Here is a 27500-nt window from a genome sequence, read left to right on the forward strand (position 1 = left end):
GATGACATTGCAATTCCAAATATGAGGAATCAGACGTGGATCTAACAAGTTCTGTTCATGTATACAAATAGCTGCTAGGGAACACATTTCAGTTATCTGGGAGGAAACTGAAGGAAAACGACAAAAAAAAAAAATCCTAGACCCAGTGGTTCTAATATGCCATTTAAAAAAAAAAATTAAAGATAAAGCTTTACTATCTTCAATATTACCTTCAAAATAATTTGAAGGAGTTAATTGGTGAAATGTTGCATACTTCAGAAAAGAATTTCAAAGATGAAGAAATCTGCAGGTTTTTTTGTTGTTGTTTGTTTTTTATGAATATATAGGTAAGGACCATCAGGTCAATGCTATGTGTTGTTCACTGAAAACCACGGCACCAAATTTTAGAACTGGCATGCTGGTGCTCAACAGCAAGCTTGAGCTGACCCCACCAGGCTCAGGAACCACAGGATTCCAAGCCCATCGTGGTGATTTCCAGAGGCCAAAAAAGCCATCCTGGATCTCTCCTGGGTGGAGCTGAAGGTGCTTTATCCCTGTGTGTTCTCAGCATCCCTCAGGGTGCTGGCCCACAGGTGGCAGCCATAGAATGGATGAACTTCCTAGCTTGGCACCATGTGAGGTGGTTCCAAAATAAGGGCTCACCTTGCCCCGTGACTTTTATACGAGTCTTCTATCAAGTTATTAAGCCAACCCTGTCCAAACAGATGGGCAACTCTTTCCATTCAAATGCAGGAGTTAGTAAATATTTTACATTTCCTTATCCTTTGGCAATGAGGGACCTCACTTCGATGTTTCTCCTGTAATAGATCAATACACTTGAAGACTGTGTTATGGTGGAAAAAAAAAAAAAAAAAAAAAAACACAGAAATCAAGACATTATTCTTTTTAATCTTTTTTCATTTTTTAATCTAGATCTGCAGAAAGACAAATCGTAAGCAGTACAGCTTTTCTCTTTTTGGGATCCCCTCATAAGGGACAGGAGGAGAGTGCTCAAGGTCATCGGTTTCGGTGTTTTTGACAAAATTATTTGTCTGCTCTTAAATTCAATGGGCAATTTCAGTCGCAGTCACTTCCCAAAGCCTAAATCTGGCAGTTTGTAATACTTAGTCAGTCTGTTGGGAAGGCAGCAACGTCCCTAAAATACAGATATTGAATTAAAATATGGAGCAGAACAATGACTCTATTTGTCTCTTATATGGAGACACATACACAGAGATTACTGAGATGGAAAAAGGGATATAAGAAGAATTCCAGAAATGACAAGAACACATTAAGCATCATCGTGTTTTAAAATGAGATATTTCTTTGAGAAATTATTTGCAACTCTAAGTCATACCTTGGCTTGGGCATTCTGAGCAATTGGAACAGAGATTAGCTGGAGACTCTAGCAGAGAAAAATGGGAGAAGGCTGATACATATCGATGTTCAAAGGTGATAATGTCACCCCGGCCCATCACCATTTCAGTACGTTGATGGTGGAATTTAAGTCACACTCTCATATCGAGTACACAAAGAGGTACATCTTGGCAGTATAACAAAAGCCAATGTGGGTGGCAAGGTAGCTGCAAATTTAAGCATGAATGCTCTGGATGTGGGGGCTTGCACCTGATTACCAGATGCTTCAAGCAGATGGCCAGGGAGAGGAGAGAACAAGGCTCATGGTTGCTTTGATAGGGTTACAAAAAGCACCAAAACCAGGGAGCAGAAAAAAAAGAAAGCTTCCCTGACTGCACAAGGTATCAGATCAACATGGCCATTGAAACACTGCACACTTTGCACTTGATCTGGGAGCTGAGTCCTGGAATCAGGCTTTTGATTAAATATCACCTGCAAAGCATTCAGAAATGGGGTTCAGGAAAAAAAAAAAAAAAAAAAGGAAAAAAAAAAGAGAAAAGAAAAAGGCTTCCGCTATGCGGAAAAGAGAGCTGCTATTTTTGGGCTTTTCCTATTTGGAGAGTTCTCTTCATAGGAGACTTTGCCTGGATGTGTTGCTCTTGGCGTGTAGGAGTCAATATATGCCTTTCAGTGGGACTGGAAACGAGCTCTTCTGCAAGCATCCAGGAGTGCCTGGGCTTGTAACAAAGAACCATTATACAGGAAAATTAACGCTTATTTTGTTCATCTATCCTGGAAGACAGGGGCAAGGCTTTGGGAAATAGCATTTCAACTTCACACCACATAGGACAAAAATTGAGAAACTGAAGAATTAGATTCTGTTTTGCCCTGACAAACAGCTCAAAAAAAGCTGGGCAAATCCTGTGGTCAAAGATGCACGTCTGGCCTCCTCAACCCTATCGGTGTGGTGGACAGAGCCTGAAAGCATTGCCTGGACCCATGGCTGCCTGCTGGCCTGCATTCCTCATGGCTCCTCAGGTCAGGTTCCTCAGGAGCAGGCTCTGGCCAGGCATCCTGGCCAACCTTCTGCTCCAATCCCTGTTCTGCTGTTGCGGTTTTGTATTTTACTTTCCACAACTCCATTCCAGTATTTTGGAGTGGCACATAGGTAGAAGCCTGTGTGTTCATGTGCAACACAAACGACTGGGCTGGTTCTATCATACCCATGCACTACAAAAACATATGGCAAGGATATAGGCACGTCTGCAACTATGCCTAGCACTTAAGTACAGCATCCAGTTCACCCACTCCCCTGCGGCCGAACAAAGCAGCGGGTCAAGGCCACATCCAGAAATATAACCTTAGACTCACATTTCCAGCCTCTGCAAAAAAAGAGCACGTCTAGAATAGGTTAATGGATGTTTGATTCAACTTGCTCAGTGCAGTCAGAATGTATTTAACTGCACTTGTGCTGTTTGTAAGGCGCAGTGCCCTCCATCTCCCTGCGAAGCAGAGGGAAGGATCCCACCGACGCGGCCGCTCCTCGCCCACGTGCTAATCACCGTGGCACATCCGCTCAGCATCACTTTTTCCTTCTGCACAAATAATTAAGAAACACCTGTGCTCATTCCATTCAATAATGCATGTTGCAACGAGAGCCGCTCTTTTAAGGCTTAGACTATTTTCTATGACTGTGGTTCAGCTGACAAAATAACAGACTCATTTTGCCAAGGATGCAGAAAGAGGGGAGGGGAGAGGCTATCAACCCTATCATTAAAGGAAAATAATAATCAAATAAATGTTACTGGGAAAAATTAAAAAAGAAAAAGCAACCTTAGCGTTTATCTCCTTCAAAATGGCCGGTGCCCCCATGCAACTTTGAAATCAGAATAAACTCCTGGAGGTGACTCTTTGCCAACATTCACTCCTATGCCAGCTTTCTCACAAACGAACAGCTTGTATCTCCATGAAAACCAATGGATGGAACAAATTGTATTAAATTATGTAAAATGATACTAAAGAGCACAATCTACCAGTAAAAAAAAAAAAAATTAAAATTGGAAAATCTTGTTTTTATAAATTTGAGAAAATTGTAAGAGATAATTAGGAGGGGGAAATGTTAAATTTTTATTGCACTTAAAGGGATGTCTCACAGCTTTGAGCAGGAAATGAGATTTATTCTCTCATAGGTCAGACACACATAATTCTTTGGTGCCTTTGACACCTGTGAGTTATTTAGCCTTCCTCATCCTTTAGCATGTAGAGAAATCCCATCTCTATGAAGCTGAGTGCAGCCCTGTGACAGTCTCAAATTGTCCCTCCCCATCACACCGTAGGAACTGTCAGTGCAAATTATGTATCTGAATTTCCTTCCACTTCTCAGAAACCCTTTTTGGAGGGGGAAGGGGATGCAAATAACTGTAACGAGCACCAAATTTTCTACACCCTTAGAAAATTATTAGGGATGTTTTAAGCACCTTCTGGGGACTTCTGTAATTTAAACACACAGCCACGTCCACGCAAAGAACGTTCCAGTAACTTTGCCCAGAATGGGTTTAAATACCCAAGCGTGAGTCAGTTAATCACAGATAAAAAGATCTGGCTGTTTCTGCACCCAGGGTGGCTCAGGGGTGATGCTGTGAGCACATTTGACTGGTGCAAGCCTTCCAGAGCAACAGAGCCATAACCCTGGGCTTTGTTCAGCAGTGCTGCCCTGTGCTGCACACCACAGGTCTCAGCCCACGGCCATCCCCTGCTGTAGGACAGGAACCCATGCTCCACCTGCCCTGCATGTGGCTGAGAAATGGAGAGGGACAAGCTGCGCGCATGGCCTTCAATCAAAGAGCCATTAATCCTATTTTAAAAGTAGCTTTAAAATAAAGGGTTTGCTTGAATGTGCATTGGCTTTTTTCCTTCCCCCCCCCCCCTCCCCCCCCACTACCCCCCCCCCCCCCTTCCTGTTGCAAGACCCTGAAATGCAGACTTGTGATTCTTGGCTGCAACAGATAGTTAATCTGCCCTGCAACTGCATTAACTCGGTGTACATCCAAACCTTCCTAACCTGTCTTGGGGAGAGTATTTTTGTGCCACAACTGAGAGCTAAAGTAACCCTCACTACTACCACATAGCTCTCCACTGGAGATCTTTGCAATCTTAAAGAAAAAAAAAAAATGAAAATAAAAGTAACTTCTGCAGCCAGTAAGGCACATACAAGAACTGCTCAGCAGGACAAATGAGCATTGTAGCTTCCATAGTCACATACACCACGGGGAGCCCCAACTAATTTCCACTCTCAATAGAGCTTATACAGACCTGGAAGCTTAAAATTGTTCCTGTCTTTCCATTGAATAACACTGGGCTCCTGTAAAAAAAGGCACTCCTTTCCTGAAGGGCAGCAGGAATTTGGAGGCCTCAGGGCTGCAGATGGAGAACTTGCTCTGCCCCTTCCCTGCATGGTGGCTGCTGAAGCCACATACATCCAGCAACACTCAATAGCTTTCATGTCTCACTGTCTCTGGGCACAGAAGGAGGTGCCAACCTGAGAGCACTCAGGCACCACTCTGAGGACAAGGAAATGGGAAATGCCGTATGGGAAATGCCCGTGCAGCTGTTCTCACAGGCAGGTAGTGCTGCAAGCTGGCCCCAAAGAGTTAACGCCCCGAATTCACAAATATCTTCTCCCCTGTCTGTGCGAACCAGTTGCCACAGCCAGCCCGCCCTCCTGACTCGCGGCAGCTGGAGTTGCTAAACTGGCAGCGTCGCAGCATGGCATTGGGAAATTTAAGATAAAAACATATACAACGTAAAAATAATCCTAATAAATTCTGGAAAATGTAGAAATGCAAAGCTCCACACGCTAAAAAAGCATCCTGCCAGAGAGACTATTTTTAAAAAGAAAAAGGCTATTAGGAGGTGTGAAAGCAAAGCTGTCTATTATGTTTCTAAAGAAAGGCACCAAATGCCTTTTTTTTTGTAGCGATGAATTGTGAGTGACCATTTCTGACAGACAGTTAGCACAAGGTCACTGCCAGTCCGCGGGCTGCGGGCCAGCAGAGCCTCCCGGGCGTGCATGGAACTCTGTACGTTCCAGTGACCAAACAATTGAGAAGAAAATTGAACTTGCCTCAACAACGTTGGTGTACATCGTTTGAATGAAACCCGATCCGAGCTGCTGTTTTCTGGGTTCCTCTTTCATCACTCGCATGCGGCAGGATAATTTGATATGTTTTTTCATCATTAAAATCCAGCAGCTATTCTACTTGCCTGTTTTTCTACATGGCAAATTGAGGAAATAATAAAATATAATAATAAAAAAAGACAAAAATATTTTCCTTCCCTCTGTGTGACTCCTACGGCAGACAATGCAAATCCCATAGCACGTGTTTGCAGGGAGATCAGAGCACGCTCAGGACTGGAAGCACAGATTCATCAAGCCTGAACGATTCAAGCAGTAGCAGCTAGAGACAAGGAGCTTTTCATCCCCCCTGATTTGGGGAAGGGTTATTGCTGTGACCACAGTGCCCCCCAGGCAGTGCCCAGACAAGCCGGAGGCTCGCTGCAAGCAGGGAGTGCAGCTCACGGGACGGCGCAGGGTGCTGGCACACCATCAGGCACACCACTGCCTTCCTGACTCGGTACGAGTTGTCAGCTCACTTTATAGCCAGTCTGCACCAAAAGGCTCTTTTCCCTCTGTGAAGGCACCCATGTGCACAGACCCTCACTAACTGCCTGAGCCTCAGCTTCCACAACACCTGGCAGGTTTCCCTGCTCCCCATCAAAGGCAGCTGGCTGCGTTCAGGAGCCTTTCAATCAGGCCCACAGTCTGCAGCAAGAATGCAAGGACATCCTTAATTCGCTTTCACACCAGCTTTTTTTTTTTTTTTTTTTAAATATGAGAAACATTTTTCATCATTACCATCTCCATTTTCATTTACACACCACTTTTTCATTATTTTTATCAGTTAATCTAAAACGATACACCAAGTGCTACTTTAAAAGCCAGTTTAATATTTTTCCTTAGAAGGAGAAGATCGGACTGATTTCACTCACACCGGTGCTGATCAGAATTCACCTCCAAGAAGCCACTGGAGCTACGCTGGCATAAAAGTGATATAAATGAGATCAGGATCAGCTTACAGGTGTTAGGCAATAGAGTACAAGAAATACACTCACATAAATTCGTACATGTGCAGCACACCATACACACATTGCAAGCGCTGTTTAGGCATGCAGCAGTTGAATGAATGAAAGAATGCCTTTTGAAAAAACAGTGGTTCAAACATCACTGCAAAACACCATGGGAGCAGTTGCTTTCTCCCCCAAATGCCGCCTGAAAAATCCAGAGAACATGGATTAATAAGGGCCCTCCCAGAATTTAGTGTTTCTAAAAATGAGGACTAGCATAAGAACACTTACACAGGTGATGCACATTTTTTTCCATCAGACTTTTATGCAAGAAATTGGGCTTGCATATTACACATGATTCAAAAAGAATAATTAAAGTCCTACATGGACACATATCTGCCTGAGGGCAGACCTTTTATGTTGTTTTGCATTCCATGTGTCACTCAAAAGAATTGCAACTGGGAAATGATGTTGAACTAAAATAAGACAAGAACACATTGACTAAAATTATACCCTGTCCAATTTGCTGACACCCCTTTAGACATCTTGCCATGATTGCTCTGGTGCAACCACTGTTCTACACATGGGTGACATTTTAACTAAGCACACTTGTACACTGAAATCAAATAAAGGATTCGAAGAATCTTTTTCTTCCTTTTTTGATACTGAAAAGTACATCGGGTTTGAATGCTGAAGATATAGGGCATACTTTGAGCAGTGATATGCTTTTGCTATCCTGTCTTTGAAAAGCATTTTTGATTTTGCAGAATTAATATATTTGGGTGAGTGTAATCAGATTAGGAGCCTGGATCTTCAGCCTGCGTGCCCAGAACTCGTACGGAAGTTAATGGGGGATTTTGCCCTGCAAGGATAAGAAGGCTGAGCTTGTATTCCACAAAACCAGATTTCCTGAAGCCTGACATATGAACATGTTTAAGGCATATGTGCTTTGCTGTGGCACATGGCTTGGCTAGTTGTGGAATGTGGGGCTCCGGTGGTGATCCAGGGGTGCAGACATGCCCAGTCCCCATCCTCCTCCCAGCAGCCATGCTGGAAGCAGGGAGCACAGGATGAAAACCCACAGATTTTTATGATATCTTATATCCTTTTTTAAACCACTCAGAGCTAAATTTAACACATCCTCCTTATGCTACCCATCCCACCTTTCCTTCCCACCTCTTGCCTTCTCTTTGGCTGTTGTGTTTTCTCTTTCATTTCACTCACTTCCTTAATTAAGTTGATAATGTAATTATGTCACAGCTGTAGCATCCTCCCCTTGCCGAGGTGGCTGGATTTCTACAACTTCAGCCTGTTTGATGATTGATTGATATGTACAGAGCTAATTGTAACTTTTCAGAAATGTTATTTTTAAGTGGTGGAAGATGAGTGCTGGCTGGGGCACCAAGGCTCAGCTGGATTTCTGTTGGGCAGGTCTTGCTCCCTCTCCATTAGAAGCCACTGCTATTGAGGGCTTTTGCTTTAGTTCCTGGGAGAGGTAGAGCCCTCCTGGAAGGAGGACCTTTACCCCAGTGAGGCAAATGCAAGAAAGCAGCCACAATATCATCTCCACTAAAAACCACGCAGAAGGAGTTATGTTCAGCCACTGTAAATTTTCAAAAGGAAAAAAAAAAAAACGATACTCTTAACAAAGGGTTCAAAGCTAGTTTGACATATAACCTGTAATCAATATATTTACCTTCCTATTTTGTTAAAGAGTAGAATTTCCTGTGAGGTACTTGATACATGACTGTTGGTAATGAAAGAATAATATCCCTGACCTTTTATTACATATGGAAATATTTAAGTGTTTTACATCAACACATCACGGCATATTAATAGGAGAATCTAGGAGAACAGTTAACTGAGAAGAGGAAAAAGCTTCATCAACTACTCAAATTTCCAGAAGAGGATCAGAAGAAGTACTTGCCCCTCTGAACAAACAAAACGTACCTACTGGGAAACGTAAACAGACAGTGTGGATCATGAGACCCATCATGTTTTAGAGGAAATCTGCAAGCACTTGCATATTCCAAAAATAAAATCTATTAGCAGGAGATCAAGGTTGCACACTGAGGCAAGCAAAGAGCTAAAGCACAGCCCTTCTTCCTTTAGGGTCAGCCTGCTTACTCCTGCTCCGCTCTCCGTGATACCCAGCATCTTTCAGCAGGCACTTCGGAGACACGTACAGGAAAGCAAAGTCCCTCTTGCCTCCCCCACATGTGCAGCACAGCCTGCCTTCTCTCCTGAGTGCTGGGGGATCGTTACTAAAAATACAGTTCTCGAGATGTTACCATTCACACTCCAAACTTTGATCTTCCAAGCTCCATATATCAATCAAATGAAACCAGTTTTACTGTCACACACGAAAGCACTCCTGCTCCAGAGCTGTCTGTCGGCCCCCAGGCAGCTCAATAGGAAACCATACCAGATCCTGGGGCTTCGGAGAGTGCTGCTTCCACGGGCAGATTGACAGGACCCATACCTTCAGCCCGAGAGCAGGAGCTTTTTTGATTCCTGCTTTAAGTCTGGGCAGGTGTAGATTTGGCTGTGTTCATTTTAGTGAAGGGTGAGGAGTGGGATACCTTTCTCTGATATTCTTGATGTTCTGCTGAGATTGCATTCAGTTTTTGAAGCTGTCTATGAAAGCGCATTACCCAAAGTTATTCAGCACCCATCAATTTAAAATACAGCAGGAACTATACAGGTACATATACAGGTTTGCTGAGCAGAGAGGTACCTCTGCCAGTGCCAGGACTCCCTGGGATCATAGGCATCTCCCCTTTATGTGCCCCAGTAAGCCTCCCATCTGGCTCTAGTTTTCCCACCAGGAGAAAGCCTCTAAGTTTGCACAGCTGCAGACCAGGTATGACCATAACTTTTAGCAAGATCTTCGACCACTTTCTGTCTCACATGTGGTCAAGTCACGAGCCAACTTTGATGCTGTATAACCAAGATGTTATAATCACAATATAATTGCGTATAATCAATAGATATCAAGATGTTATAATCGCAATATAATCAAGAGAGTAAGGCAAAGCAGACAACGATCACAAAAAGAGAATAAGTGGAAGAGCTTACCCTTCAGCTGAGCTCACCAGAAGACACCAAAAGAGGGGATCTCCAGAAGAGATCCTTCCCCTCTGGTAGTCAGCTCTTAAATGGGTCTAGGAGAGGTGCAGCCTGGCTCCACCCCTTCCGGCAGCACAGGTGAATTGCCTTCAGCTGTGCTCCTCTGGCTGACTCATGGCTCACCTCAGGTGATCAATCAGAGGTTCAGGCCATGACTCAGCAGTTCCCATACAGATGCATACACTGTTAACTGCACCTCTCTTTGGTGCTGAGAAATGCACTTCCAGAAGTAAGCCAGGTATTCCTAATTCTCCCATGCAGAAAAGAGAATCTCCGATACCTCCTGAGAATCGCGCTAAGAACAGTATAGCATTTTCTATGGCTTCAGGCAAACAGCATGGGAACAGAATCACATCACATATTGCTATTCCGATTTTGTGGCATTTGGGAAACATCACTGCATCTGCATCCAGCTGGAAGAGCAGGAGTGCCAATGGTAATGGGAAGAAGTTCTGAAGCATTCATCTTTGCTCATGTACCTGCTCAGAGACCAAGAATCTGAGACAGGGGCAGTGCTTCCCGCATAGAACAGTGCTGTATATAGTTGGTACTTTTTCTGATATAGCAATCACTACAGCAAAGCCAGGTGAATAAACAGTCCCCAGAATGTACCTCAAGAACTTTAAGCTCTGCTGGGATATTACTGTTGGACAAGGTTCACGGGACCAAAGAACACACTTCATTACCATTTCCACAATGACATAGCTTTAAGTTTATATTTACTGTGCATCACTTAGATCCATTTTTTGCTTAAAAAATAGAAACAGAGAGGAAAAGGGAAAGCACCAAAAATAAAAAATGCCAAAATCGCAACAACCCACTGTGGTTAAGGATAATGGAGAAACAGTGGTAAATGTCAGGTAGGCTTCACATCACAACATCAACTATCATGCAGTGGTATTTCCAAAGAAAGACAACAAACTCATTCTTTGTGTTTCACAGAGCCTTATGGACCTTGGGAGGGAGTAAGCTGTGCAGCTCTTTAGGGAGGAGGGGAAGCACTGCCTTCTAATATGCAGCCAACCTAAGAAGCAAGTGATGAGTCTTCATGAGAAGACTCCATTACAACTGCCAAAAGAGTCTTCTGGCTATTAAGAGATGGAAATTATTTGTAACGCAAAGTTAAAGGTCACATGCAGGCATTCACTGGGAATTATTGACATAGGTATGACATAGATGATAGCCAATCAAAAAGCAATTTTATAAACATTGTTATTAAATAGTAGGGTAATTGCTTTAAGTACTGGAGGAATGTCAGGGTCACAGGAGAGTTTTGTTGGTGTCATAGTTTTTTATTTGACACTTAGTGGATCAATGACACTTAGTATATTTATTCTGAAATGCGAGCTGTGTCACCAGCCTAGAAGCTAATCCACATACCACATACTACCCCATATTTATGTAGAAATAATTTCTGATTTTATTTCATTCACTAAGTATCCAGCAAAGCGAGCGTCAAAGCTCTCCACACATGAAAGTATGGAAGTAATTAGGGATTATGTGGTAAGTGTACAAACATAGTTTATATTACTGTGTATTAGAAAGGACCCCTTTTATAGCTGCCTTTGTCAATTTGACAGAGCAAAGGGTTTTAATGTACTGTAATAAGAAATGTAAGAGGGGGCAAAGGACAGCATGGCTGTGATGCCTGTTTGTAAACTGCCTGGCCCCAAGGTCCTCTCCCTCTTCTACTCATCCCCACTCCACACTCACTGCGTGGTCCTACACTCTTTAACTGAGATAATGGTAGCCTGAGGGAGGGGGGGATCTGTAAGCACACACTGTCAGCATTGCAGCTGTGGGGCTAAGCAGGGCTTCCAATAGGGCCATGCCTGCAGGAGACAGTGCAATGCAGATGCTGGAGGAGAGGCTTGCGTGGTAAGAGGTGCTACAGAAACATTTTACTTCTTTATTTTTTACTCAAAGCCTCAAACACACCCAGAATCATATGAACAATTAAAATAAATGAATGGGAAAAATTGGATGGGGGGTGTCCAGCTAAGCCTCCTTGCTGAAGCTTACTGAGACTTAGATTAGCAACCAAGCTACCCTCTTTGCAGCGGGTTTGCTCTGCACTCGTTCTTGCCAGGAACACACAGCTATGGGAGGGCACACAGCCACACTGAGAGCGCACTGCACAGACAGCACCTGCCCTTTCTACTGCCATCAGTGGAAAGCTGGGTGCTAATGTGCCTTCAGGCTTCTTGAGGCCTCCCTGGAGGAAAGCAGAGGGACGAAGGATATGTGTTAGTATTTCATAGAACGGTTTGGATTGAAGAGGACCTTAAAGATCATCGAGCTCCAGACCCTTTGCCACAGGCAGGGTTGCCAGCAGCCAGATCAGGTGGCCCAGGGCCCCATCCAACCTGGCCTTCAGTGCTGTAAGAGATGGGCAACCACAACCTTTCAGCCCGTACCAGTGCCTCTCCACCCTCTGAATTAAAAATTTATTCCTAACATCTAACCTAAAACTCATTTCTTTTAATTTAAAGCCATTCTAACACTATCTAACATTCTAACACTATCAGACCAGTATTTTCTCTAGAGAAGTTTGACCACAGCCTTAGCATCCCACATACACTAACAGATGACAATGGTGCTTCACGGCAAAGGGTTCAGGATTTAAATTACAACATGAAATATATACTGCCCAGTAACATTTCTGTCAAAATCTGTGAACTTTAGCTCAATTAAAAAAGAAATAATCTGACATTGATAAAATGCTATTTTCAATATAACCGAAAGGAAAATTGTACCAACAACAATTTACTGCAGTTTAAGGGGAAAAAAAGACCACAACGGGAAACAGGAGGAAAAACGAAGGACCACAGCATGCTTTAGAAATGCAGAAGTTTCCACTTGCAAGACATGGGATGGACAAAAAGTCCAAACCTCTCTGTGCCACAAGCAAGAGGCACATCTTATATGCCTCATATAGATGCCACATAGAGGACATCTCCCACCTGCATGGTGAGACACCAGTCCCCATTCCTGCCTCGGGCTGATGTTGCACCATGCAGGCTGTGCCAAAAACAGGTAGAAGGTACCACTGGAAGAAGCTCAGCAGAAAATGCAGCACAGGGCCCGTTCCCTAGGAGACTGCCCATGATGCAGGCAGGCTGGAGAAGAGACACTGCAATGCCTACAGCTTCCTCCCACCTGAGGGACATTTCAGAACCCGCCAGCATTTGCTCTTGGCCTTTTGCTTATTGTGCTTAGTTCACCCCTAAGACCTACAGTACACAGTCTAAAGCCTGGAATAATTCCTCACTGAAAATGTGAAAATCACATTGGCCGGTGATTTATGCAGTAGGTAATATGCTCCAGCCGCAGACTGATGGGATTGGCGGTCCCACATCGAATCTCTGCTCTGAAGCACGGAGAAGCTCCTGAGCAGAAGCCTGCACTGTGCCATAAGTGCACAGCAACTACTTCTGCAACTACTTCCAGAAACAACGTTAAACAAATCAGCACTTTCCGATGCTTTTTGACTTTGACTTTGTCATAACTTAATGTGGTTGTAGCAGTTTGACACTTGAAAAAAAATCAGGTGACCAAATCAGATAGCTCTGTAAGGGGGTCACCAATTTCCTAAAAGTTCTGTCTGATTTTTGTGTAGGGAAAATAAATCTAGGCTCTGATAGGGAGCTCACATTTAAAAATAAAGTCACTGATCCCTATTTGGCATGCAACAGAGATGTGGCAAGCACGATGAGAACAGGAGAAAAGATCAGTCACCAGAAAAAATGGAGCGCAGGAAACAGCTGATAGCTTTAGGATAATGAATTCCTTGTCTTAACTTTCAGGTTTATTACTTACAGATAGACATGGGACTTGTTATGATTTAAACACTCTATTTCAATCACCTTTAACAGTTTGGGGACATTCAGCTTTTCTTGGAGCTTTGAGAACCTCTTCCACAACTGACACCAGGCCGTATCATCTCCAGCTGAACCTGAGCTCTGCTGGTCACGCTGCCACCCAGACCACCCTGTTCTCTGTCCCCCTTGCCTTCTCTTTTCAAGCTCTAGACGTTCACTCGTACCATTGAACTAGTTTGGTGCATAACACATCTATGCAGTGCTTGCGCTGACCGATGATGGAAAGATACCACATTTGCTGAAATGGGAGTGACCAAAGACCACAATTTTATTCATACACAGGCTTATGAGTGTGCATTTAAATAACTAGCCCATGAATACAAGTTTCTGCTCTGCAACACATAGCTACAGGACACCAAGATCTCTTCCTTTAGCTAGAGATTGTATTACACACAGTTTGCATATAAAAAAAATTGCATTCAAATATTTATTTGAAAGCTTAGTTTTTATCTGCAGCACGTAGAAATGCTCATAAAGACAAAACTCTCTCTCTTTCAACACATTCAGCATGTAAAGAAGCATATTCAGGAGGTTTCTATATTTGATGATCTTTTTCCATTCAATGTTTCTAATTAGTACTATGCCCTATTCTGTGAGCTTTATTTTCAGCATGAGAGCCAGCATACAAGACCAGAATGCCTCTCCTTCAACAGGATAAAAATACACAAGTCCACGTCCATCCTGTGGCAACAGATCCCATTTCTAACTTCTTGATGAGCACTCTAAGTTGGGTTGATCAGACACCAAAAACCTCAGAATACTGCCCCATCTGCACCTGTCAATTTCCATTTTATGCAGAAATACTTTAACTAGTGACTGTCACTGAACAGAGACATGGTGTAACAGGTCTGTCCATCTGGCAAGTCTAGCAGCATGGAGTCTCAGAAATGGCCAGAGTTTGTATCACAAATACCTTGGTGTGAGTTCTGCTTCCAGGGCTACCCATATCTGTGCCTGCCTACTCTCCATTAATGAGGAGCTTGTATTCAACACACGGTTCACAGCAGCCTCCTACAGCTTGCTTGACTGCTTGTCTCCTTCCTCAGTTCCAGGACAACCTGGTCCAACAGCAGTATGTAACTACAGGGCCTTTGGTTAGACACCACATCGTACATGCATGTACACCTCCTCTGCAGTTTGCCGGAACATCACCTCCAGTATCTCACCAGAATGAGGATGAGGAGCAGTGCAATGCAATTCAGCTGAGAACTTGCCTTTTAATTCAGTAGAAAACCCCTAGAATCTTAAAGTCACCTCCACAGGGAAAAACCACCCAACCCCTCCCCCCGAAAATTGAAAGCATGAATTTGAAAAGACAAGCACCAAGTTATCTCCATTCTTTGCTAAAGCTTGCAGCAAAGACTGCAGTAGCTCTTCCACCCTCCACAGCCACGCACAGTTGCATAGAGTAGGCAATGAGCAGGGCTTGCTGTGAGAACAGTCCCCTGCCAAACTCACAACACACCTGTCACCTGAAGAGCAGCTTTGGTCACGCCTTTTTCTGCCCACATTCCCCCACGATTGTTCCCAGTAAAGTTACAATTGATGCCCAGGCAAATAACACAGCTTGCTGGGATTCATGCAACCCACGCAGCCAACTAAGATGGGTTCCAATTGCAGCGACTCACATCCCATCTCTCGGCTTTGTGATCCTGACTATTTAGGATTTCAGACATTTTCCCAACTCCCAAAAATCTGTCAACAGGCTTACATTTGCATTCAACATTAACAAAGAAAGAGCTGAAAGTACGAAAATCTTAGGGGTGGGATAAGCCAGAGGGAGGTGTAATAAAAAGAAGCCAAATGAAAATAAAACAAAAGAGGAACATGGCACATAGCAGGAAAATCAAAAGACAAAATAAGAGATTAAGGAGTGCAGGTAAAGATAAAATTCAAAAATGCTTTAAATGTTGATTCTCTGAAACACCCTACTGTTTTTGTTTCATGCAGTATTTTGATGCTAGCATCTAATTATTCTTTGTAGTGTTTTATCTCCCCCATTATAGTATCACCAGATTTTTTTTATTGGCACTTTCCTTATTAATGATTACAACACCTACGTTTAAGAAGCTAAATTAGTTCTCCCTTTTCCTGAGCTGAAGAGAGGGGGGTCAGCAGAGAAACAAGAATTATTCTGTTGTATGCGGATGTGTTGTACTCAAAATTATTTTTGGCTATTGAAGTAGCTCCCACAGCTTCCTGAAGCACAGGCAAGGTCCTTCCCCATTCCTAGCTGCAATCCAGCACTCAAGCAAGGTGGGGAGCGCTCCTTCTGCTCCCCAGTCAATCACAAGAGGAATTTAACAAATCTTTCAGCTTCAGCCTAAAAGAAGTAACAGTTTCCTTTTAAATAACTGTCCTTAATTAAACTCAGTTTTCTTATCAGAATCATACAGCACAAGACACTTCCACTAACAAAACGTATTTACTTTTCTCTCTGTACCTCAGTTGGACCCTGATGCTTGCTGTAGCAAGGTGCCTTACAGAACACCCTAAACAAAACCCTCGGGGGACAGCCCTAGAGCATGGCAGTACTCACAGGATGAGTGGGGGCCCACGTGTGCCATTGCCTGCAACCCCACGTGGAAACCATGCTCCTGGAGAGCAACCGGGTGCTGCTGTGCACGGATGATCTCCGTCTGGTGACATTCCCAGCAGGCTCATGCTGCCAGATGGGGGAAATTAAGCTGTGCTGAAGATGGAGAGGTGGCATTCCCCTCCAATGCCATCAGTCATTCCATGTAGGGAGAACTGCTTTCCCTGAGGAGCTGACGGGGCAGAGCTCAGCTGAAGCTGAGCCCTCATCTCCACCCAAAGGGCAGGTGCTGAGCTTCTGGGAGTAATTGTATAAGGTCAGAAACCTAGGCTAGCAATAAAGCATAGAGCCCAAACAGGAAAAGAAAAAAAAAAAAAAAAGAAAAAAGAAAAAATACATACTGTTTACACACCAGGCAGGAAAAGCAATCCAGGGTGCAAATAACTGCAAATAAACTTTTGTCTAGAGCCAGAAATTTTCACACCCATGCAAAGCTGGCAATATGCCTCAAGCTTACCACTTGACTTTTTTGTTTTGCTTTTCTTTGGGTTCTGCCATGTTCCCACAAAAATAAGTTATGTGGTTTGATTGTCGGTGTGATTGTGGATTTGATAAATTCTGGTTTCTCAGGTATTATGGAGTTTTTAGTAACTAATTAGAACAAATTCATAAAGATCAGTTTTAGTATTAAATAAATGCTCAGTAAATCACCATATGTTGTAGTAATGAACAATCACAGTCAAAGTTTGATGGCAATGCAGTAGAGCTATTATGTTAGGCGGATAGACAGACAGACAACCTTTTGGGGAGACAAAAACTAAAGCTTTCTTAACATAGAAAATGTTCCATGAATAGGGTTAAATACTTAATGGTTGCTAGCAGAAGATAAGACAAATATTCTTTGTTAATATTTATAGAATCCCATCAGGAACTCTTTTGTCCTCGCATTGTTTCCAAAATTCAATCCCCTAGTTATATCCATCATTTTTCATGTGATTAAAGGAATCTAAATTTGCTGCCTTGTCTTGTAGAAGAGTAAAAAGTTAGATCTGTATTATTAAAGCCTCTTGGTTGGAGCAGCAAATGTAATATTGATAGTCTATGGTATATAAGTCTAAAAAACCTACTGATCATACATGTATGACATATAAAATGCATTCATAGGATTTATGGCATTATTCCTAAGAAGCTGGGATCCAGCTAAAAAAAGAGATAATTATGTCCTTCCGAAGGAAGGAAATAAAATATTTCAAACTTATAAAAGGCATGAAATAAAAAACGCAGAGGCTTTGATGACAGCAAAGTGACACTCAACGTTTTGGTGACTGTCACTGCCCTGAGCTGGGGCACCTTCTGCTGCAGGAGGAAGCCCTTAAACCCTGCCCTGCACCAAAACAGGGAGCTGTGTGTGCTTTTTCTTCCACCTTTAGCAAAACCAAGTCTTGCTGTTGATTTTTTCTGAGCCTACCAAAAAGTTTTTTATAAAACAGACAAAAGCCAAGTCCCCTCTGAACCAATTTTTTTTTTTTTTAATCCAAAACTCCTTAACAGCTTTAGAAAAATAGATAATTATTGCAGTTAATTTCAGCAAAACAGTTCAAACTCATCAGGGCTGCACAAGTATAATTTACTATTCCTTCTGACTTATTGTTTTGACTAGATGTAGATTGATGATTAAAGTGATAAACAGTAACATTTTTATAAAATGGCTGACTCTGCCAATGGCAACTGAATAAGAAACATGCTGAAATAGCTGTGCTGTTATTGTGATTGTACTCAAGGCTGTCAACAAAGAATATAAGTATTTGACAAGGTGTTATCTAATTGTGTTTTTAAAAGCCACGATACATACATCTTTTAATGTGTCACTTTAAGCTGCAAGAGAATTTCTTTTATTAAAAAGTACAAAGGAAAAATGAATGCCTTGCATTTTCTTGTTTCTTTTTCCCAAGCTCTGCCCTTTTGCCGTCATTCGACAGAATATATTTGCTCTTTAGTCAAATTGGCTTTTATTTAAATGGTTGCCCAAAATAGCACAGCAACATTAGGTGCATAAGAAGAAAGAACAGTGTGTCCCACGGACAATTTTTACCTCAGCCCCGGTGGGAATTAACTGATCGAAACAGAAGACTAAGAATAAAATCCTTTTGACGCTTGGAGTTAGTGAAACAGCATTTTGGATCAAGGAAAAGGGATTTTTTTTAAGAGGGATCACTGGGAGAAGTATCTTAACGTGATTCCCTGTGAGCTATCTGTAGGCCTTTCATGGTCCTTCAAGCTACACGCAGCGTCTTCAAATTCACAGCAGTCATCCTTTGGTGCAGGGCAGCGGTATGAGCCATGGCACCCACGGGGCACAACACACAGACCTTTGAACCAGATTTTGGAGCTGTGAGTTCAAGCTTGGCCTGTGGGCCACTCTTCTCCTCCAGCCCTCTGCCCCGTGCTCTGCTCGTAAGGACAGCCTGGACAACATGAAGGAAGATGGGGCTCTGGACATTACTCAGAAGATGTAATTTCTGGGATGGTGAAAGGAGCCTGGGCAGGCAGGAGGGACAGGGCTATGGCACAGCCATTCTCCACAGAGGACAACATCTGACCAGGAAGGAAGGAGTTAAAATGGACTGTAAAGGGAATTAAATATAGACGCTAGAAAGAAAGGAAACTCCTACTTCTGTACTCTTGTCTTCTGGGATGACAATAGCATTGTTAAATGCTGCAAGGCATGAAGAAAGACAGGGAATTAACTGTTTGGAAACTCTCTTACCAGTAGTTTGAAATTTCTGGAGGAGAGGAGAGGCGGCACTGAGCGGCAGCTCTGTGGGACCTCATCTGGTCTCCACAAGGCTTACTTCAGTGAGGCTTTGGGGTGCGCACTGCTGCAAGGCCTCTGTCCTTCTCAGCTCAGGAGAGACCTCACAGCCACCAGAAAGAGCTGCCATCGCTGCTGCCTTTCTGCCTGCCTATGCCAGCGCAGTGCACTCTAAGAAGTCTGGGAGTTTGCTGGCTGCCAGGCCAAGGATTGCCCCTGGTGATCCAGGGTGTCCTGGTGGGCTGCAGCACCATCCCTCCAAGCACGTCCCTTCTGAGGTCCCTCCAAGAGCACCAGCACCAAGGCTCGCCCCTCACTGCATCACCCCGCCTGCCATTAGCACTTGCACAAGATCTACACACAAAGGAGAGGAATCTCTGAGAAGTAGGATGGTGGCAGAGGGTTACCTGTGTGAAAACACAGCACGTTTTAGAGTAAGTAGTCAGGTGTCAGGTGCAGTGGCTCGCTAATGCAAAACACGGGCTGCTGAATTGTGCTGAGACCTGAGCAATGTCCTTTGCACACTGACCTCAGCAGCACTGCTGAAATATAGAGGTCAATTTGGTCTATAATGGAACAGAGCTTCTAATTTTTAATCCTGGTGGTATTTTAAGCATGGGATGGAAGTTGAAGGAAAAAAGCTTGCTGTAATATAGCAAGCAGACAGCCACCAGCTGACCTGATTCTGTGAGGTAAGTCACAGGCCTCCCTCCCAGCCTGTGCTGATGTGCTTGTTTGTCTTTGAAGGCGTATTCGACATCAGCTGCTGAGGTTATGAATATCTTTGGTAATGTTCGATGGCCTGGGTTCATAGCACTTCTACAGATCCGTCCTCAGTGTTAGTTTTAATATCACCTCAGTATCAAACTGCTGATTTTTTTCAGGCGGAACTGAATAAACACTCTAAAGATAACAACTGAGCGGCCTCTGTGTTTTGTATTTTAGGATATAGATTAAGATAGAGTAATGCTGGAAAATCCTCCACATTTTAGTTGTACAGCCAGGAAGGTGCAGGTCAGGGACCTACCTCAGCTGCAGCCAAATGCACACAGCAAATAACTGAACATAGAAAATAACCAAAAACCAGCTCATCGTTAACAATCTCCTTCCTAAGTGGAGACCAACCCAATGCCAAGGGACCAAGTAGTGCTGCCACTAGCAGGATCTGAACACAGCTGAAATCAAGTGCTCTGAAACAGCCTGTGACAGGGCCTTCATTTTTTTACCCATGCATAAATAGAAAAGAGAGGCAACAAATTCAGTCTTCTCTTTATAAAAGAAGATATGCAATGCTCTTAGAAAGGGCAAACTGCATTCCTGAATCCATGTAGCCATGATCCACTACAAACAAACAAAAAAAAACAAAAAGGGGGGGGGAGGAACAACGTGAAAAAAATATGATGTCTCTGTAATAGCCTGTATTTTGACTTTCCCAGCTGTATATGTTTGAAACAGCATGGTACTCACTACTACCACTACTGTTTGGGCCTACATCCATCCTTCCCACCTGGGTTCTCAAGCATGCTCATCAAGAGGAAAAACCGTTCCCCATGAGATTTTAATCTTTAGTAACATTTTGGCTTTAGTTCTCTTTCAGGCACTGCTATGCCCTTTAGTATCAGGCTCCAAATAAATTATACTACTATAAAAGGTTTTACCACTCTCTATGTGATGGTGGTATGAGAAGTTACCTGAAGGCAAAGATAAAAGGGTAATATAATTAGTTAACTTTATCTGAAGCAGACTATCTGACTCATTCGGGGTGCAGTCCCAAGGAAAGATCCTAATATGTTAATGCAGAAAAAGAGTTTTATATTAAAATGGACAAAAATATACATATTTTGAGTCAGATGCAAAATTAGTATTTTCATCCTTTGCCTTTTTTTTTTCCTTTTTTTTTTTTTCCAGTCATCAATCATAATTCAAAGGTACTGCAGTTGTATATCATTTAGGAGATACAGCCAACTTTTTGTGATTCTAGAGAGTTTCAAAACTTCCCTGACTTCTTCTGTATTTCACAGTGAATCATGTGAATGTAGAGCTCTTCTGGAAAAGAAGGAAAAGACAGTGGTAGACTCCTGAATTAATTATGATATTTTTAGTTATTTAGATAGATTTAGGAAAAATAAAGTCAACATCCTCTAAGTACATTCTCAAATCCCTAGCTTTGTGGTTTCTCAAGCACAGTCTCAATGGAAGAGCTTCAAGAGCCATATAATTTCATTACAAAAACAGTAAAACAAAGATTTGGGCTTTTTATTTATTTATTTATTTTTTAAATTTGCAATAGCTTTGCTGCAGAGCAGCACTAAGGAGGCTAAAAAAGTAATAACTTATTTACAAGTGTTTTAGTCGGAAGAGGTTTATTTTTCAAGTACAGTGTACAAAGAGCAGGCCAGTGTCAGGGCAGTGTAGCATCTCCCAAAACTTCCTTAACCCCTGCAGAGGTAGGGCCAGGAGTAATGGCTAAGAGAATGCAGCCTCATTTTTGGTCAAACAATTCCAGCGTCATGAAGCAATTAATAAGCAGTCAGCAGTCTAGAACTGGCGATTATATTACAAAGGGTTTTGCTTTTGCATTATTTCTCAGGGCCTGGTACAATATGTTGGAATTTTTAGCCAATTGCTCATTATCGTACTCATTTCCTGAGATCATGTTTTAACTAAAACACTGTCAAAGCACTTACTTTGTTATACTCACTGTACATTTCTGTATGCTTTTTATTTTTTTTTTTAACTGCAGTCAGGAGAATTAGATAAAATGTGATCTGGTGTCCCACAGTGAGAATATTCGAGGATCCGCTCCCAGTATTCTTTCAGCTGAGAGAATTTAGTTGTTCTTAATACCTGAGCAGCTAGTAACAATGAGATACAGGTATTCCTGCCCAGTATCTACTGCTCTGAATGAGGGCTTTGACACAGTAAATCTGAACTGGGGTTATGTGATCTCACACAGAAAATCTCAGAGGGTGCATGGGGTTGCATGAAGTGCATGGGGCTTTATATGGTAAACATGACATGTCCAGCACAGAGTGGTGGTACAGAGGGAGAAAGCTGAGTGCCATCCCACTGGATCACTAATATTCATGCTAAAGCAAGAAAGATTAGGGTTCAAGGCAGTCTGCCTGATCTAAGTGAGGACCCCGATCAGCAGAAGGTAAGCTCACCCCTATCCTTCTGGTCATCACGTTTTTAGGTAAAGCACAACCATCACAACACGGTCAGCCCATGAGCTGGACTACTGATTTCCAGTCTGAATTTCCCCATGCAGAAACATGTTGTTTTGCTTTTTTTGGTGGTTTTTTTTTCTTTTTTGTTGTGGCCAGAGAAACTACTAAGATGATGAAACGCCCCAGAGAAGAGCTAGCACAGACCAGTCACACAACCGGAATGAAATAAAGTTCTCATGCAGGAATCTAGCCTGGATGTGCATTCCCAGGAGCAACAGTACTCATGAATAAATAATAATAATATTAATACTATTAATAAAGTGTCATTCATCCTAGGGTATAATGCAGACCTGTCATATCTTAGGGAAACAACATCACAGTGCTTCGCTTATGTCTTCCAAAGATGTATTAAAAGGGATGAGGACCATATTGTAGAAAAACCACCATATGCCATTCACCCTTTGTTCTGGCTTTTTATTCTCTTTTGTTAGGCATGTTACAACTTCCTCTTGGAAGAGTGCCAATGTCAGAAGAATATATGCTATCCCTTCTTTTGGTTCCAAGAGATCTGAGATAATCTCTCCACCTACAGTATGGGAAGAAGCGTCCTCTTATGTAATACACAGTTGCACTTCTACTGCTCAGCCTCGGGAGTATCTAATAACCTTTAATCCAGAGCGGATTTCTTTTTCCCTCAAAAAGCCAAAAGCAGTAGAACTGGTCATGGACAATTCCCCCGTTTCTATATTCATTTCCAGGTGAGAATAAGGTTCTTATTTCGTGCATATTAGTGGGGTGCTTGATTAATTATTTATTTTTTTTCTAGTACAGCTTTTTTTTTCTGCCAGTTTGGCAGTGTCAACATTTTCCCTTTATTACCAGCATATTTCTGATTTATTGCAATGTGGGGCCAGCAAATAAGATTGTCAAAATGAGTATGTGCTTGTTATAACCCACTCAAATAAAAAACAAAAAGAAAACAAATTTGAGTCAGTTTTAATTTTGACACTGATTGATGTTGAAATTTCTGACCAGTTTTATGTTGCATAGATTTTAAACAATATTCTCCTCTGATCTTCGGTGCTGTAGTTATAAATACTTGATAGCATTTTCATAAAAGAATCTTTTTACAATATGTTTAATGAGAGCTTCTGCTTCAGATATACAAGTAAAAAGAAACCTAGCCTAATACGGTGATAGCGAGATGCTCAATAAGTGGTATATACCCTCTAAAAAGTGAAAAAATGATTCAGCTATTATACCTGTGTCTTTCACTGTCACTTTACTGTATCAATTATTCATGTAAAATCTAACTGAAAAATGTGACTCTTAGCAATCATTTAAAAAATTCTCTAAACAGTAGCACGACAGCTGATCTGACCACTAAGCGCTCATTCATCACCTGCCTGTAATGATGAGCCCGTGACAAACTGAGAAGAAAAAAGTTGTTTCTTTTTTCTCTTAGAAAACAAAAACAAAAACGTTATTTGTGATTATGCGACATTTGCTTTCCATTTCCACAGCCAGTTAGGGTTCACAAACATGAAAATCCATTATGGAATGGTACGTAAAGTGTGACCGATTCTTGTTCAGTCAATTAGAGAGCGAAGTCTGAATATGATGTTTATCTGATAATCTGCATCTTTGGTGCAGGCACAAATAAAGAGGCTATTAACAAAGGATTGGGTTTAACTTCTTGGGAGCAACTGGTTCAACAAATTGCACTTTCACCGATTATGTGTTCACACAAAGAACGCAGCAGCCTCTTTCCTATTCGTAATAAAATATAAGGACTATATATGGAAGAATATAAGCATGCAGCAGAAAATAAATGTTAACACTAAAAATCACATTTTTAGAGCTTTGTTTCTATTCATGAAGCTTCTTATTAGCGTAGGGCTTTTCAAAAAACCACTGTGTGGTCTCTTTGTTTATACTAAGACACACTTCTTAAATATGGACATATTATTCCTCTGAATACAATGCTATTTTTATTTTACAAGAATTAATCCAGTGAATTCCATATAGAAATGCTCACACATCTGTACTCTGATTATGATATTTAGTGCAAGGGTCATGAATAATAAAATTGCTAAATATGCTTATTGCTATCTATAAATAAGGGTTATCATATTCAGGGTTTTGAAGTGTTAGAACAAGACAATAGAGTCTTAATTTTACCATGAAAATAAATAAATTTATAAGTATTCAAATTATTTCTAAGGTGCAGTTAGCCTAAATGAACACTTGCAAAATGTAATTAATGCAACAGCAAAATTGCAAGACTTCATACTACTCTAGAAGGTTCTACCAGCAATACGACTCCTATTGAGCAGGAGATTGGCACCGACAGCCCAACCCTACTGCACTCCTAAAACCCCTATTGATTTCAGTGTGGGACAGAAAAATGACAGGGGTTGCACTAGAGTTTGTGAGTGAATTGTCTGTATCTTTTCTGGACTTTGAAGAGATGGTTCCAATAGTCTAACAGTTTAAATTTGCTGCTCAGTTTTGTTTGTTTTAGCGACACTTTCTATAGACCAATTCTTATGACAGATGATCAGGTTTAAAAAGTAATTTCTCTTCTATTTTAAAACCCCTTCTTGAAAATATATCAAAAAACAAAGCCTTCTCATCCTATCCATTCCATTTGTTTATACTGAATCTTACGAATTTAAAATTGAGTAGGTTTGGGCTGCTTTAGAAATAGCTGAAGTAGTAGGAAGTCTGTACAATCTACATTGCCAAGCAAATATACCCCAGGTCTTCCCACACTTCCATGCATTAAGGCAGGGCTCAGGCTGGCTGAAGGGCACCCAGCCTGCCCTGAGAAATTCAGCTAAGAAGAGAAGTCAGCATTGCCAGCACCACACACTGCTGGTGGGGCTCACCAAGAAGTAACTTGTGCCTGCTGGAGGAGTATTGGGCATGGAGAGCATCCGTGTCCTCTGATACTTCACTGTGCGGATGCTAGCTCTGCTAATGACAAAGTTGCAGTGCAATAATGAGAGGAACAATGTTTGTTTTGATCCATTTGATAATTCATTTAAAAGTATTGTACCGGAGCCATCAAGACAGAGAGCTGCGCCATTGTTAAAAACTGGCACTATCTCATTACATGAAGTAATTGAAACCTGTGGGAACAATATATGATTTAAAGCAGATAGTGAGGTTCTTTTCTTAAAAAACAATAGCATTGTTTTCCTATGATCCTGATCTTGCTCATGGCAAGGGGTTTGTGAAATTTTCGGTTGCTGATTTAGAATGACAGAAATCACTTTCCAAGATGGTCATAGAACTACTTCAGTAAAAACTTTTTCAACATGGTGTTAGTGAATTGCATACCTGTGAGCACACGGGTGGATTTCCGAGTGCTCCATACACATTTAAGATGAACAGAACAACTGACAGTGCAACATGTGCACCGAACTAAGCTGTGGGACTGTCATACATGGGGCATGACTTTTGCTGGACTACAGAGATACTGAAAATGTTGCTCTCTGCTCCTCATTAGGTTTATGTCCTAAGAGTAACAGGTCAAACAGAAGTAGAAGTAGAAAAAAGTACATTTTAGCATTACACACCCCTGAGGTGCTCAATAGGTTCTAAGGAATTTCTTTGCCTTAATTAAGCGGCTTGGAGACCGGATGAACAAATGACAAACGATTTTGATTTACTTGGAAAAATGAGTCATATCAATTATTATTAACTATTAAAGCAATTTAAACCTTTTCGAGAATAGATCTTACACTGCAACGCTTTGAAGGTTTGATATGTCTCGTAATCCATAGATTATTAAAGTTAATTTCTCTGCTGAGATCCTACTTTCAGTAAAAAATGCATGTACACTAAAATGATGTTGGTTTTTTTGTTTGTCTCTCCCTTTCTTGTAACAAAGATGTACTTTAATTGGCGTTCTATTTATACTGCACTCAATAAAGGTATGGAGGCTGCAAGTGGGAGAAACCTTCCACAATTCTGACTTGTGAAGCTTACAGAAAAGCCCCCCATTCATCTGCAAGTACACCCAAACCTTTCATTTGGGCTTGGTTGTGCTTGTGGGTGCATGGCATTCTTTTCTCTCTATTTTTTCTCTATGTATAATTTAGACTACATTTTGCTTTAGAGACCCTTAATGGATAAGGAAAAGAAGGCAATAACAATATGTTGATTTATATCACCGTGAAACATTCTCCCCCCATACTTCAAAGTAATTTTAATTGAATTTAATCCTCTTGACTTTCATTTACTTATAAATGAGTTTTAGTTGTAATGTTAGAATGAAACAGACTTTAGCAGTTAACGGGTTTTTAGTGTTTTTGATTATAGATTATTATATAATGTTTCTTGGGCTAGAAAATACTAATGCTAAATAAATGCTAAATACCGCCCCATATTAGATCATTTTAAAACCTTTCACTCTTCCATGAGTAGGAGAGAGGCATACCTACTTGGGTTAAAATACAGTTCATTTAAATAGGCAAAGATGTTTGAGAAAATGATTAAAAGGACTGCAATTCATTTATCAGCTTATGTCCATAATCAAGAATACATCTAACCAGAAAATTGAAAAAACAAACAAGGATATCTTCCAAAGGAACTATGCCTTGTATAATCCAATCAGTTTTGTATGCACATTTATAATTTTTTAGCTCTTCATCCATAGATCATAGGACACTAAGAGCCCAATTCATTAAAAATTGAATACTCTATTTAAGCTGGATGCTCTTATACTCAGAGAAAAAGCACGGAACCATTTTTTTTCTCCGAAAAGTCACATTTTTGCTATTCAATAAACCCTTGTTTCTCTGAGCTTCTAACCGGACAGTGCTGCTCAGTTAATTGCTACACAACTTCAGAACTTCAAAATTAGATGTAGAAAAGAAGATTTGACTGAAAAAATGTCTGCTATGTTCTCTGAAAATCGCATAATTCCCACCTGCCCTTAACGCATATACACGCACATCCCCTCCTGCTCTGCTCTACCACAGCTGCCCTCGGTTTAAAACTCAGTTCAGCAGTTGCTCTGTATTTGAACTCTCCTTAAAGCCTATGAGTCAGCTCTAATCAGTTACATTACATTAACATCAGTGGGGGCCACATCTGCAATTCCTACCGGATTTTTCACTCCCAGTTTATGCAAGTCTTCCCTGCATATCAGATCTCCTGTTAGAAAATACGTCGTCTCTGAGAGCAAATTCCATGCTCCAAGCAGCCACAGTCATCTCACCAGTATAGACTGAAGTTTGGAAGCCCCAGCTGGTTTACTCTGCTAAAAAATAAGCAGGGTATATGGGATGGACAGGAGGAGCTGAGTCTTTTCTGGGTTCCTGAACAGACAGGGAAGACTTTGAAGCGTTTATCAGTAGACTTTTTTCCTCTCTGGCAGAAACGTGGTCAGATACATGGTGTACAAGCAGCATGTTGTTGTCATTTCAAAATCCTGCATACCTGAAGGATTTCAGTTACCAATACTTCAGTGCATGCCTTACACAGTTACAATTCTAATTTTG

General features: G+C 41.6%; 1 protein-coding gene across 5 annotated transcripts in view; it reads right to left on the reverse strand.

Annotated features, from left to right (window-relative positions):
- Nucleotides 1–27500, reverse strand: part of ZNF536 (zinc finger protein 536) — a 323660-nt gene that overhangs the window by 59077 nt on the left and 237083 nt on the right. The gene's annotated exons all lie outside the window — the stretch shown is intronic.

This window comes from Lagopus leucura, unplaced genomic scaffold (genome assembly GCF_019238085.1).
Source record: "Lagopus leucura isolate 7727_CA_CO unplaced genomic scaffold, USGS_WTPT01 Super-Scaffold_100017, whole genome shotgun sequence".
Classification (NCBI taxonomy): Eukaryota; Metazoa; Chordata; class Aves; order Galliformes; family Phasianidae; genus Lagopus; species Lagopus leucura.